At 43.1% G+C, this 12,589-nt stretch overlaps 1 protein-coding gene across 2 annotated transcripts in view; it reads right to left on the bottom strand.

The window, feature by feature from the left end:
• The window catches only part of slc7a1a (solute carrier family 7 member 1a), a 40,311-nt gene extending 27,941 nt beyond the window's left edge, over window positions 1–12,370 (bottom strand). Inside the window, exon 1 of one of the 2 annotated variants that reach the window (XM_079508683.1) lies at window positions 12,233–12,370. The gene's annotated coding sequence lies outside the window, so the exon portion shown is untranslated. Of the gene's footprint in view, window positions 1–4,155; window positions 4,293–12,232 lie in introns of those variants that run through there. The other variant, XM_079508682.1, reaches the window with a different exon arrangement.
• Window positions 12,371–12,589: the final 219 nt, after the last annotated feature.

The raw sequence follows: 12,589 nt of genomic DNA, 5'->3' as shown, positions 1-12,589 counted from the left end.
TTTTTGGTTGAAATAACTGCACATACGATTTTACTGTGCATTTCCATTTTTATGAAAATGATGTACAATATTGATGTAAATTCTGCCAACAATGACATTAATTTATGTGCTGTATCTATTACTTAATTAACACAATGAAACAAGGAAAGCTAGCCTTGTGCACCCAAACATACAAAATCCAAGATGTTTTCTACTTAGACTTCAAGTTCTTATCCTTCTGGGACTTTTAAAAAGGGCAATAAAGTGTCTGTCTACACTGACTGATGTCCTTGTTCTAGCTTTAACTTTGTTTGGCTTAACATGATATGAACAGAACTGCTGGTGTTTTGTCACATTTCTCGGAATCAGAATCAGTTCAATGGCCAAATACCAAGCCCTGGCCACCGAGAAGGAGCATTGAAGCCAAATGGGCATGCTGGCCGATCGTAGGCAATGCAGCTCGAGCCCAACTGGCCCTAAAACATGAACGTGCGTCGTTCGTACCGCCGCTGTCGAGTCGTGTTCGTTCATGACTCACACGCACACGCACGCACACACACGCACACACACCTTGCGGTGCTCGTTCATGCTTTTGGCCCGGCGCGTTCATGAATGCAATTCTATGAGCCCACCACTTTCCCAACCGGAAGAAGGGGTGAAAGGGGAGTATCATGCGCTCCATGCAAGTGGATGGGAGGGGAATTCCGGTGCCGTCTCTAATATTTATAACTATGCCAACTGCCAAGTACATACAAGGATTTTGAAATGGTGCATTGCTGTCAGACACAAAAACAAGAGAAAATGTATAAACTAGTAAGGGGAAGATATTAACAAAGTAGATAACAAAAACGAATAATGTAGAGAATAGATGAGTCAGACCAAGTGTGAGAAAAGTAGATATTCTGTATACTTGGCATGATAAGAAGAAGAAGAAGAAGAAGTAGAAGAAGTGATGTGTCACTGTGAATACCAGTGTTAGACTCCAATGTTACAGTCCAAATGTCATGGTAATTTAGCTAGTAGTTTGCGAAATATCTTGTTTGAGACCAAAGGGCTGGGCAGGCCGACAGACCAGCATTGTCATTGCCAATATTCACAAGACTTGTACATAGACATATGCACACTAAGTGTGATGTGAATATTTCTCACCCTACCGGCATAGGTTTGTCTTTAGCACAGTGGCAGTAGGTTTGTTTCCAACTTTACCATGGACAGACACACATGCACAAAATCATGGCATACGTCTTCATCATACATAAAGCATCAGTACTCTAGAGGTATACTGTAAGTAACAACATTTCTGCCATATGTGGAGGATCCCAATTATGGCAGAGACAGCACAATCATTTTTGCATCCTTTTTGGGCATTCCAAATTGTTGAAACCCTCAGCTATATATATATATAGTCTTCACCTATAGCCCAGCTCTGAGATGGTAGAAGTGGTAGAAGTTGGTATTTAATGACCTTGGTCATTAACCTAGGCTAGGGTCAAAGGTGCATGCAATCTCTAATACAGACACTTCTCTCTGGACTCTTCTTCATCAACCACAACAACATCTGGTGTATTAGATATCACACGCACGCACGCACGCACGCACGCACGCACGCACGCACGCACGCACGCACGCACGCACGCACGCACGCACGCACGCACGCACGCACGCACGCACGCACGCACGCACGCACGCACGCACGCACGCACGCACGCACGCACGCACACACACACACACACACACACACACACACACACACACACACACACACACACACACACACACACACACACACACACACACACACACACACACACACTAAATCATCACAAAGGGGAGAGGCAAGCACAGTTTGGGTGCATATTCTCTCCTCTGAAACACAGCTGTAAGGAGGAATCCCTCAGTGGATTGTGCAGGGGTTTCTCTGGGTCAGTATTCTAACCAGTGTCAGACACACATTCCCCACTGATGAGCTCACATACTGTGGAGGACTCATGTTCATCCCCTGCAATAAGGACCAGCAGGATATTAGGACATAGAGATGATGGATGATGAATGGTGGGGTGGGTGGGGGGGGTTATAAACACTGCATGCACTAGCATTAACTGCCAATGAGAACATAAACCTTATGACATGACATTTAATGTCAGCCTAACACCCTGACCCATTGATGTGCTCTTGGAGAATGATGGAACAGAACAGGACAGAACAGAGTAGAGTTCATGCCATGCCTCAACTACGTGATTCTGGGGAAAGCACCAGGGATAGCTAACATATGGGCGATGACCTTTTAACGGTTTAATTTCCCCACCCCCTCCTTGTGGAAACATTAATGCTATCAGGTTATCTCTGTGGCACAAATCTGATCGCAGGGCTTGGCAGCAGCAGGGAGAGTGCATTTTGGCTTGGCCCCACCAAGAGGGCACTGAACTGCCCTGCATGTTTGCCAAAACCAGAGGAAGGAGGCTGCACAAATATTAGGGGTGAGGGGTGTGTTGGTGGGCCTGAGCCAATGTAAGGTTGAAGCAGTGTGATTGTGACTCGGAAGAGGCTGACTTAAGTCAAATCCTGTCTTTGGACAGGATTAATTCGTTCCCCTTGCTGCCGCCTACTGTAGATGCCCTTCAGCAAGGCACTAAAGCACTAACTGTATGATGTGTATGATGCTGATGGCTGGCTGCCAGATGGTGTTGGTGAGGTATTACGCAATTGAAGCATAATATTTATGCATGCATGCATGCTGAAAAAAGTATGATGAAGAAGACATAAAGAATGTATGTATTTACTCACACACACACACACACACACACACACACACACACACAACAGACATGCACACGCACAGTCGCACACAGCCGCACGCACGCACGCACGCACGCACGCACGCACGCACGCACGCACACACACACACACACACACACACACACACACACACACACACACACACACACACACACACACACCACACACCACACACACACAAATGTATAAGCGACAAATTCCTGGTTCATAATTGTCAACATTAGCTAAAACTCACTGTACTGCATATGGTATACATCAATCTTAAATGAAATAGCATACTGGCTTTCAAAAGGGTGAATTGGCAACTTTAAAGTCTTGTAGGAGCAGCTTTTCCATAGATGACATCTCCATAGTCCAACAAAGAAAGACTGCTTCAATAACCCTTTTCCAACATGGAGTTGGGAAACTAGCTGTTCCTGTAAAAAAAAGCCAATTTTGTGCCTTAGTTTACAGACAAGATTATCTACAGTAATAGTATATGGTAATTAATGTAAATTTGTCATCAAGCCATATTCCAAGGTATTCAGCAACGTATTCAGCAACGAATGATGTTTAAAAATGTAGGTTGAGATGTACTAAAATATACACTGACTGCAGTAACAGTAACACATTACATGTTTTAAGTCATCAGGGAAAACCTTAGTCTAACTTAGACTGGTATGGTCCTCTCTATGTCACCTGCACGTCAACCACAGTGTCTAGGTTGCTCCGACATGACCTCCACGATGCATAAAGCAATCTACTGTGTTCTTCTGTTCTACTCAAAGCATGAGCAAGCTTCCTTTAGACACAATCCCCTGGTGAGCAGTTCCAAGGAGCAACACTAAAGTCCACTACGACACTAAAGTCCACTACAACACTAAAGTCCAACACTAAAGAACACATGGAAAAGGAACATAAAGTCCACATGCTGTTTTATAACACCCATAAGCAATGAGTTTTAGTCATAGAAAAGCGTGACATTTTGAGCTACATGCTCTCTGATGTTTCGAGTCGCATGGTCTTCTTCAGTCTCATGAAGGGCATGTGTGGATCATAATGCTGCGCTTTGGTGACATTAAAACTTTGCTAATGGGAGCTAACACATATGAACCACATGACCCTTGCATGACACTTTCTCTCTACAAGTTAATGTTATGCAATGCCATAGTGGGACCACCAGACTGTCCCTGAGGATAGGCATATGATGAACATGAACTTGGATCATATGACAAAATACTTTTTTTATCTGACTAATTTGCTTGAAAAACCTGTTGAAACTTGTGCACTATAACTTTAATCTCAGTCAATGCCAAGTTACCCATGCACCCACCCCAGAGCAACTGCACAAGTAATGCCTGTTCTTACATGGAGAAATATGTACAGCAAAGGCATACTTACTCAATAAAACATCCACTCACAAGTTTCCCCTTGTGATCAGGAAGGCTTAGCAAGATATAGGGAATTTATACATCGTAGTGCAAACTCTTCCTCTCGCCAATGTGTGAAGTGCATCCTGACGACCAGAGCTCTGAAATAGAACCTGGAGGAATCACATGGCTTGGCTTGGCTATTCCAAGCAGCTTCTCTCGGCTACTGGGGCACTCAAGACACACATGCACAGAAGTGTGCTGGGCGGACACACTTGCACGTACGCACATGTGTATGTGTATGTATACATACAGACATATACATGTATTATCAGACATAGTTGCATACATAATACACATGCACGGGGGCAAACACGTACACACACACCCACAGAGTGGTTCTCAAAATCTATCTTATCTATCCTTCCCCAGACTCACATTCTCCATGCATACACAGTCGTCGCACACATGCACATCCACAAACAAAGTCCCACACACCAGTTTAGTAACAAAAACATTTGTTTGTTATTTGACAGCAAGTTAGTACACAAATGCAATAATCAACATTGTGCTCACACACACACACAGCTATACATATATATATTTTTAGTTTTAGAGAAGACTGAACTGCATGTAGTTGAATGCCTTCATTGTCATCATACAGTGACATTTAAAAATGAAGAGAAAGGCAGGGAGCAGAAAAGACAGATGCTGCCAAGTTGGAAAAGGAGGGGCAGAATGAAAAGGGGTGGGTGTGTTCCCCAGGGAACCAATCACAGCACACGATGAGTGGAAGACGTTTGAAGAGACTCTTATGTTGAAATATATGAAGGTCAATCAGAGAATAACAGACTTTATTTCATTTTGTATTTAACCAAGTTTACAATAAAAAAACAGTGCCTTGAACTTTGAAGATGATTATGCTAAACATTTTATATTTTTAACAAAAAAACCAAAATAATATTCTGGATAGACAAAGAATTGAATGATCTCATCTTAAAGGAGATATTGGGGGGCGGGGGTGGTTATGCATGCATGCACTATAATGTTATTACTTGCGCAAGCAGAGCGTGCAAGTAATGTTATCAGTCAGGTGCGTATGTCCGGGGCCAGCACATGTTATGACGTCATATGCTGGCACGAAGCTGACCGTGCAGGTATGTTTTCCGTCATGCTACGAAGCATATGTCCCATGACGTGATATATGTACCAATGTCCCTTAGAATGCACGTGATATGATGTCATATGCTGGCCCGGGACATACGGAAGCAGACGTGATGAAGCACCCGAGTAACCACATTATACCACTAACCACTCAGAAACTACATATACATACATATAGACATATACACATATATAGACATATGAGCATATGACGTGATGAATATATGTACCAATGCCAGGGTATAATTGATGGTGACGTAACGATGATGTGTTTCAGTGTGATTTCGAAAAGGTTATAATGAATTACCATATTTTTCTTCAACAGATGTTAAAAGTATTTCATAGAAATATATAGAGGTGCAGTGCAAAGAGATCAGTTTGGACCTTGTATTGCGCCAGGACAAAATAGACCTTTAGCCTTGGAGGAGAAGAACTTGACGGTAAGAAGCCCGGATAGACGAAAAAGACCATCGTCGGCTTTAGAGGCAACGAGCTTTAGAGACAACAAGACAAGACTTGGAGTCATATTTTTTTCATATCTATGACTTATTTTTTTTTAGAAACTACAAGTGGATCCTAGTCACTTCTAAAAGGATGGAACTATATTTTCTTTAGAGATAGAAGATTTTACCATACTTAAAAAGACTACTTTTTTCCCTCCAGAAGCAAGGTACGTAGCAAATAGCTAAATCTAATAATTCAATATGTGAGGCTAAGATTTGAAAGCGGTCTACAGCACTTGCACGCTCTGCTTGCGCACTAGTAGGCCATTTATGGCCTACTTGTGTGCAACAAGCAAGTAGGCACTCGACAGAGTGCAGTTCTAGTTGCTACTGCGTTGAACCTGTCATTCTGATGTCGATTCCACTGAATGGAAAATATATGCATTGCCCACACGTGTATCTGTATGTTTAGTTATTTTTACACACATGCATGTAACTGTTTACAAACAGCTAAAACAGCTCCGTGAAGCCAGCCAAAACTCAAGAAATCTGGTATCTTGTTTAAATGTATTGCATTACAAAGAGAAGGAGTTGGAGCTCAAGTGCCTGGAAATCCACTTAACCACATAAACCCTACAATGTTTTGCTACACGTGGCATTGTGAGCTTGTAGATTGGCTATTTTGTTGGTGTAGCAGGAAAAGGGGAGGGGCCTAGTAGGCCTATATACACCTGGGGACACCAGTCAATGAGGCAACTAAGTAAAATAAGAACAACTTCTTAAACAATGAGTGTGTAGGCTTACAGACACCCCACTATATCGGCTAGATTCAAATTCAACTTCCGTAAACAAAACAATGCCATGACACTAATTATCATCATCACCGTAATAAGCCTCCACATGAGACAGTTGGAGTATACACTAATCTATTTACTATTTATTCGCTTCCTTAGTGTACAATTTCAAATTGTACCAACCGCAACTCAGACTGAACCAACAGGCCAAAGGTCACAATCACCCCTGGCACAGTCAAAGGAAATTAAGTCCTGCTGCCTATGCTCGTGTCCATTGAAGGGCATCCCTGGCATACAAGGTTCAGGATCCTAACACAGTCAGCTGTAGTTTCTTTCTAGACATCTGATGTTTCAGTCTGGAGGAGGAATCTAGAGAAATGAAAGCCCCAACACACTGCCAAAGCATCTCTTTGAACCTGGAATGTTTCCACATGGACCGTCCAATGTATACATCATGGGCTCCATGTGTATACAATAATACAGACTCCTACATCCCTAGATTCCCTACATCACTAGTTCTGTGACCAGCTGTCAGGAAAGCACTTGTATTTATAATGGCAGTGACCCACTTTCAGGACAGCTAAACTTAGGCCTGCTAGAAATACATAGGAGCCTGCATTAATTACGTGCTAAGACTGCACTGTTCCTTAAGATACGTCAAGAAGATGCACACATTATAACTATTGCTGCTGTTTACTGGCATTAGTTTTGCAACCGGATCATTCTCCAAAATTGTTTTAAAAATATGTTTTTTTTATTATTTAAAATAAAATAAATACAAGTGTAACTATTGTCACAATATGTCACATGAAACTTTTGTATTGTTGTACTCATGTAATCATGAAATAGAGTAATCTTTGATACCGCCCCTGGTCACCAGGTGGGGCTGGGAATAAATATGTCAACACCTTTGTTATTCTGATGTTATTCTGTCCTTTGAATGAACCTGAAGAAGACTGCAAGGTTGAAACATTGTTTTGCTGCTGTTTCAGTCAGATAATTCCCGAATAGATTTAACCAATATTTAATTATTTTTTTCTTCCTGCTCGGCACAATTAAACACAATTAAACATTAAGAGCAGGGAGATAGATATACAATAACAACCCCCATGGGGAACAAACACATAGCAGAGCCCACTGGTGGCGCTGGAGAGGCGGTGGGAGAAAACAGGCGCATAACAACATGGACAAATAACAGCGGGAGGATGACAGCAGGAAGAACTGAGGTGAGCTTAAATAACCCGGCAATTGGTCAGCTGACTGCTACGTCAGCTTATGACGTATGACGTATGAATCGTGTGTAGTACCATTGTAATGCATGTGCATTACATGCACAGTATGTGTAATGCATGTGCATTACACATACTGAGCATTACATGCACAGTATGTGTAATGCATGTGCATTCAGTTAAAAGATAGAAAGCCTTTTTATTCCAAATTACAGCTGATTTTAGATCAGCTATGCTACTCCTGAAAAGTTTAGAAGCCAATCGTAGCCAATGAGGGTGGATTATGAGAAATCAAACAAACCCGTCTTGATCACGTGACTATGAAGAGCATGTGTACTGATTTGCGTGAAATTTGGATAAAATCTGAAGGAGTAATATTAGAAAATGTGTTTTACATATGTCGGCCTCCTGGTGGCGCTATAAAGAGCATATGTGAAAAGTTCCAGGAAAAGGTTTTTCTTTGGCCTCTAGGGAGTTGGCATACAAAGTTATCCACAGATCCGTGCAGTTAGAGGTAAAAACACTTTTCGGACAGTTATAGCGCCACCATGAGGCTGAGTTGAAAATTTTCATGTGGCATTTCTTCCTCGGCCTAGTGGGAATGTGCGTGCACAATTTCACGGAAATCACACGATGTGTTCATGATTTGCAGCATTGATAGAGGAGGATAGAGTCTGAGAAATCTGAAAGACCCGTTTCGTTGAATGGCTCTAGAGAGACTGTGTACCAATTTGCGTGATGTTTGGACAAAATCTGTAGGTGTACTGTCCAAAAACTTGTTTTGGACAAAGCGGCCTCCTGGTGGCGCTATAACAGGCCGTTCTGGAAATTTTGGAGCAGAGGTTCATCGTTGGCATCCAGGGAGTGTGTGTGCAAAATGTTGCATCGACCGGGTTAACGGTGCCGGAGATTAGCTGTTCACAGACGGAAGGACGGACGGACGGACGGACACACACACGGACGGACGGAGTGCAAAACATACTCTCTCCCCATGCCTTCGGCCTGGTGTTAGTCTCCCCATGCCTTCGGCCTGGTGGAGACAACTAATAATGATTATTGTGAGGCTAGGCTCCTGGAGGTATGCAACACGTACCTCCCATTTTCTCTTGTGCATAAAACATTACACTAGGTAGTGTAGTGGGTAACCTCAAGGTTTGTTTGCGTTCCGATAACTTGTAAAAGGCATTTACCATATTTTTTTCTTTACTTTATTACCTCATTTTACTACCATGTTAAGGTCTAAATTAATCACATTGATTAACTGAATATTTGTAATTGAAAAATGAATCATTAGTTACACTACCAGGGTGGTGTGAAGCTCTAATCCATTTCCGAACACACAACAAACGTATGACTTTATCCAATTCATCTACTTTTATCATGGGCTTCTCCTATAAAGTCAATGACCACATTAGTTAGGGCATTGAGTTTAGATACAGTACGGTCATAGTTGGGTGTTTCTCTGGGCAAATGTTTACTCTTCCAAGTGTTTTGTGTCAGGGCAACATTGCGGATATTCTTTGATGAAGTGTCATTTTGTGCCCCAATGTTTGTAGGGGTGTGACACCGACTTCAAACAAAAGGTACAAAACAGGACATTGTTGTCCAAAATAACACTTCCCTTAACCCTGACAACCTTTACAACTCTCTCTCTCTCACACACACACACACACACACACACACACACACACACACACACACACACACACACACACACACACACACACACACACACACACACACACACACACACACACACACACACACACACACACACACACACACACACACACACACACACACACACACACACACACACACACACACACACACACACACACACACACACCTCCAATATGGGTTGAAATTGGCCATTGTAGAAGGACAGAGGGCCAAGTGCCTGTTGGTCCTGATTAATACATGTTGTGCAAATTCTTTGCTTGATCATTTATTAACGGTGCTGTCAAAACATCACAATGTTGTTATTGTTGTTTTGTTTTCATATTGCTGATAGTTTGATACATTGTAAATGATTTGCTAATTTTAAACTCTTTCTTTCAGGGTCTAATTTTTGCCCAGATGCTTCTACTACAGTAGAATGCCGTGCCAGAGCTCACCTCCACTCTCTTCTGTAAATTCCTCTTTTGGGCTAAGCAACAGTATCTCAAGGCTGCTCACGAAGTGTGTCTTAACTTTGTGTCTTTGTGTCAACAGGATCAAAGTTGTGTCTTAACTTTGATCCTGTTGGCATTATTTCAGGTTGCCTGTGGTTCAAAACAAAACGTTGTCAATGTTCAAGGATCGGAGGTCATCTATTCTAAGGTGTAAAGGATGTCTGTGTGTACTGTGTAGCCTCCTGTAACCATCAGCCCTACTCCTTGTATCTCTTTAAATCAGTGTTTCTCAACCGGTTTGGGCCGAAATACTAGCCTGGCGGGCCAGACTCATCGCGAGGATTCACTGACGCTTCCTCCCGAGGAAGCGTCAGTGAATCCTCGCGATGAGTCTGGCTTATGCGGGGAGGAAGCGTCAGTGAATCCTCACTGTGAGTCTGGCTTATGCGGGGAGGAAGCGTCAGTGAATCCTCGCTGTGAGTCTGGCTTATGCGGGGAGGAAGCGTCAGTGAATCCTCGCTGTGAGTCTGGCTTATGCGGGGAGGAAGCGTCAGGCCAGACTCATTGCGAGGATTCACTATGCGGGGAGGAAGCGTCAGTGAATCTTCGTTATGAGTCTGGCCCCGGCCCGCCAGGCTACCGAAGAGATACTTTTTTTAGGAATACGTGGGTTCATTTATGCTTGGTCGATCCTGACTTTGTGGCTGAAGGCTGATGCAAAATTATTGTTCCATATAAGACAAACATCTCCAGTAAGACGCCTAAGGGCAAGAAGCGACCTCGACCTAAAGGGCGAGGTCACGTACGTACACGCATCTGCCTGGGTGACAGCAGACTGCTGGGCGAGCACTGGCGCTTTGTCATGGGGGGGTCAGATCAACATATGGAATGAATTCTGTACTGGCCATATGGAGCATGTCTTGAGTGTACAGGGTTTGATGAGGTCAGATCAACATATGGAATGTCAGAACAGGTCAGCTCCATATATGGAGATCTAAGGGTGGCAGCTGGGGCAGTGTCTTGAGTGTACAGGGTTTGATGAGGGCCCAGGTAGGGCAGGGCCTTAGTTTTCGGGCCTGTTGAGAACTCTAGTTTTCACCAGCTGCCGGGCGCGGCTGCACTAATAACTTAGGGGCAGGCCCTTCTAGAGTTTGAATGGACAGGTATCAGTCAAAAGGGAGACATCGAAGAGGAAGGATGGATGGGGAAGCATCAACATATGGAATGTCAGAACAGGTCAGCTCTATATATGGAGATCTAAGTTGCTGGCCAATATTGATGACATCAGGGATCTCCATATATGGGCTTAATATTGATGACATCAGGGATCTCCAGCCCTGATATGTCACAAGGCATGGTCATGCCTGGGGTGACCAACCAACCAAACAACTGACTGACTGACGAGAAAGGCACAATTTCATAGTAAATGTGAGCTGCAGTCGCAATAACATCACTGCCATTATTACTGTAGGCAACTTTTGCATATGTGAAATGAAACATTTTCCAAGCGAATTGAAAAACAAAAACAATTAAAAACTCTGTCATCTGAAACCCTAATTTAATTCATCAAGGCTTCAAGAGCCTATACTATGTGCATTTATGATAACACTGTGTCAACACAAGCTTCAATATGTGATAACACTGGCCCCCTGTAATGTTTACAAACTCCTTACTGTGAGGTCCACAACTTGGTCATTCATGTTCTAAACCTTTTGACCCCAGAATAGGAAGTCCATGCACGGGGGGTGGGAGTGTGGAGTATTCTGTGACAGCCCATTGACTATTATAAAGGTGCATGCTTGCAATTCCAATTTCCTTATTTTATATTGGTAGAACTATATTTCTACCAGACAAAACATCTCCAGATGGAGAAATGCCGTTTAAGTTTCATGTGAACCAATGACGTTTATGTTGAAAGCCTGATATTGGGCGCATACAGTTGCTGGGCTGCGGTGCAAACTATATTCAGTTCCCTTTGTTTTCTTGTATATTCTGAACATATTTGCGATAAAAAATATAAATGTACAATGACATAGCCCCGCGTAATACCCTACGTGTACAATTTACATTCGGGACGGAGGCTGACAGGAGAGTAGCTAAAATGGGAGTTCTGTCCGTCTCTACAGCGAGAAGCATGTGGTTCACAATGTGAGCGCTCACACAAGCGGAAGGCTAAAACGTTTCTCCAAAGCGCAATTTACGCACATGTCTCAATAAGGTGCGTTGTTAAAACATTATGGCGACAGGACAGTTTGTAGCCTATAGAATGTTCGTACGGTAGATTGCATGTATAAATGTGCAGTTAATTTTCAGGAAATGTAAACAGTAGCTAATATAGTTGCAGACAGTAGAAGTAAAGCCTACCTTGTGAAGCCCTTGTGTGTGGGCGCATGAAGCGGAGATCCTGGATAATAAAGTGCTCCACACTCAGGGAAGCAGAGTTGACTAATGAAAACGTTAACTTAAGTTGAGCGCTGCAAGAAGCCACGTTGGGCAATGTGTCTTTCTTTAAACGTGTGGCTGCATTTAGGTGCCCCTGCCCCGATAGGCGAGTAGGCTAGTTGCTCTTTTGCGCGTTTTGTGGAGGAGGGGACATAACACACCGCCCCGCCCGCTTACTAGTACTACTATTAAAGTGAAAAGCCTGGTGACGCGAGGTTATTAAAGTGGAGTCAAGTAGCATGGCCTGCCCAGCAGGTCACCCGTTTACTAGCTTCCCTA

This window comes from Electrona antarctica, assembly GCF_951216825.1.
Source record: "Electrona antarctica genome assembly, chromosome: 8".
Lineage (NCBI taxonomy): Eukaryota > Metazoa > Chordata > Actinopteri > Myctophiformes > Myctophidae > Electrona > Electrona antarctica.
This window is presented reverse-complemented; position numbering and strand designations above follow the sequence as displayed.